This window comes from Schistocerca piceifrons, unplaced genomic scaffold, assembly GCF_021461385.2.
Source record: "Schistocerca piceifrons isolate TAMUIC-IGC-003096 unplaced genomic scaffold, iqSchPice1.1 HiC_scaffold_952, whole genome shotgun sequence".
NCBI classification, from domain to species: domain Eukaryota; kingdom Metazoa; phylum Arthropoda; class Insecta; order Orthoptera; family Acrididae; genus Schistocerca; species Schistocerca piceifrons.
In genome coordinates, this window is record NW_025729226.1 from 67,501 (window position 1) to 70,000 (window position 2,500).

Sequence of the window (2,500 nt, forward strand, 5' to 3'; positions counted from 1 at the left end):
TGCTCCTGCTGTACACTGTAATGTGGATGGCAGCAGGACGTACATGCCGCCCCTCCCCACGTCCCCACCTTGCCCCCTGCCTTCGCAAGCTGGTTGGTGAGAAGTTTGCATGTTCAATGCCCTTCGCATGCGACGTACTCAGGCTACGTTGTGGTGCGGCCTGTGTCAACTGTCCGCTGATGTCGTACGCGTGAACCACAATCTGTACTGCACATTCGTCCTTATGTACTGAATGATACATCGTGGCACATGTGTGACCGCACAACGACTGCGCCCAAAAACGGCGGACCATACAGTGCAAATATTGTGCACGCAGCTACGTGTCGTCTCCCTATGAGAGCTGGATTGCAGTGTGGTACGCCATAGAGACGTGTGGGAGGAACGGACGCCGTGGATGGCGATCAGCATGAGCTGTCTGTTGATGTATTCGGACCTAGTCGTCTCTCCTCACACACCGTGATGGCATGGTGCACCGCGTTCCATATCTGCGACATGCTACAGAGGCCGGTTGACAGTCGTTCGAGCAATGGACATCGCATACGTACGGGGGCCACCTTCCACGTATTGTCTAGGCGTGCACATTTTGTTGCGTGTATGTGGGCAGACGTAGTGTGGCGTGACACCTGACACAGGCATGCAATAATCGTTGAAGTTGCAAATGGCGATGGACGCCTGCGTTTTCTGGTGAAGTTACGCAAATGAACAAATGGTAACCTGTTGTGGTGCGGTTGTTCTCGCTAGGGGTGAATCGGTGATGGCGACGATAGGTTGAGGTACTAACCGGTTGTTCCAGCGATACCCACCATGCCGACGAAACTGAACGGCATCTGGGTGTGAAGCGATACGCGGCGGTGGCTGGGTGGGACCGTCCCCGGCCGGTGAGGGGGCGCCTCCCGGCGTGCTGGCCGCGCGGTGCGTGGGCGCACGCGCTACAGCCGGCTGGTGGGGGCGGCCAGTGGCAGGCGCGCCGGCCGACGGACGCGGCAGGCGTCGCAGCTGCGCGCCGGCGCACCCTGCGCGCGGCGCCGTGCGGCCAAAGTAGGTCCTCGCGGGCCCGGTGCGAAGCGCGGTGGACATCTTCAGTGTGCTGGTCCGATTGAGGACTGTGTGCGTTGAGGATGCGCCGCCGCCCGGCGCTCGGCGCCGCGACGCCGTCTGCTGCTCGGTCGCCCCAGCGGTTCTCGCTGGTGGTTTGTATCGCAGCTGTGCGGATGTGTTGGCGCGTGCGCTGTGCTGGGAGAGTTCGCTTCGGCACCCAAGTGGGGCTTTTGTCCTTCTGTGGCGCTGGCGTTGGAGCTGCCGGTCACCGTAGGTGGCGCGTGTTGTCTCCCGCCGGCAATGCCACGACAGCACGCTCCCGGGCCTCTGTCGGCAGCGGCAAGCTCAGTTGGGAGCACGGGTGGTCGCACCGAAAGCGTCTACTCGCCTAACTCCGGGCGATTGCGCCTCTCTCGAACCCGACCAAGTACTTGGGACGGCGCTGCGCGCCGCCGGGACCTGAGAGGGTTTCGAGGTGTATTGTGCAGGGGAGCTCAGCCTCCTCCTGTTTGCAGAATGATTGAGCGGACGCTTGCGTGTTCGCGCGGGCCCCCGGGACACACTCCCGGGCGGCCGGCTGCTCAGCTCTAGTTGACGCAGCTCCCTGGTTGATCCTGCCAGTAGTCATATGCTTGTCTCAAAGATTAAGCCATGCATGTCTCAGTACAAGCCGCATTAAGGTGAAACCGCGAATGGCTCATTAAATCAGTTATGGTTCCTTAGATCGTACCCACGTTACTTGGATAACTGTGGTAATTCTAGAGCTAATACATGCAAACAGAGTCCCGACCAGAGATGGAAGGGACGCTTTTATTAGATCAAAACCAATCGGTCGGCTCGTCCGGTCCGTTTGCCTTGGTGACTCTGAATAACTTTGGGCTGATCGCACGGTCCTCGTACCGGCGACGCATCTTTCAAATGTCTGCCTTATCAACTGTCGATGGTAGGTTCTGCGCCTACCATGGTTGTAACGGGTAACGGGGAATCAGGGTTCGATTCCGGAGAGGGAGCCTGAGAAACGGCTACCACATCCAAGGAAGGCAGCAGGCGCGCAAATTACCCACTCCCGGCACGGGGAGGTAGTGACGAAAAATAACGATACGGGACTCATCCGAGGCCCCGTAATCGGAATGAGTACACTTTAAATCCTTTAACGAGTATCTATTGGAGGGCAAGTCTGGTGCCAGCAGCCGCGGTAATTCCAGCTCCAATAGCGTATATTAAAGTTGTTGCGGTTAAAAAGCTCGTAGTTGGATTTGTGTCCCACGCTGTTGGTTCACCGCCCGTCGGTGTTTAACTGGCATGTATCGTGGGACGTCCTGCCGGTGGGGCGAGCTGAAGGCGTGCGACCGCCTCGTGCGTGCTCGTGCGTCCCGAGGCGGACCCCGTTGAAATCCTACCAGGGTGCTCTTTATTGAGTGTCTCGGTGGGCCGGCACGTTTACTTTGAACAAATTAGAGTG

The 2,500-nt window shown here is 58.6% G+C and overlaps 1 non-coding gene across 1 annotated transcript in view; it reads left to right on the forward strand.

The window, feature by feature from the left end:
- The first annotated feature begins 1,639 nt into the window (after nt 1–1,639).
- The window catches only part of LOC124773372, a 1,909-nt gene continuing 1,048 nt past the window's right edge, over nt 1,640–2,500 (forward strand). Inside the window, exon 1 of the ribosomal RNA XR_007014640.1 lies at nt 1,640–2,500. This exon is cut by the window's right edge and continues 1,048 nt beyond it. This is a non-coding gene — a ribosomal RNA (small subunit ribosomal RNA).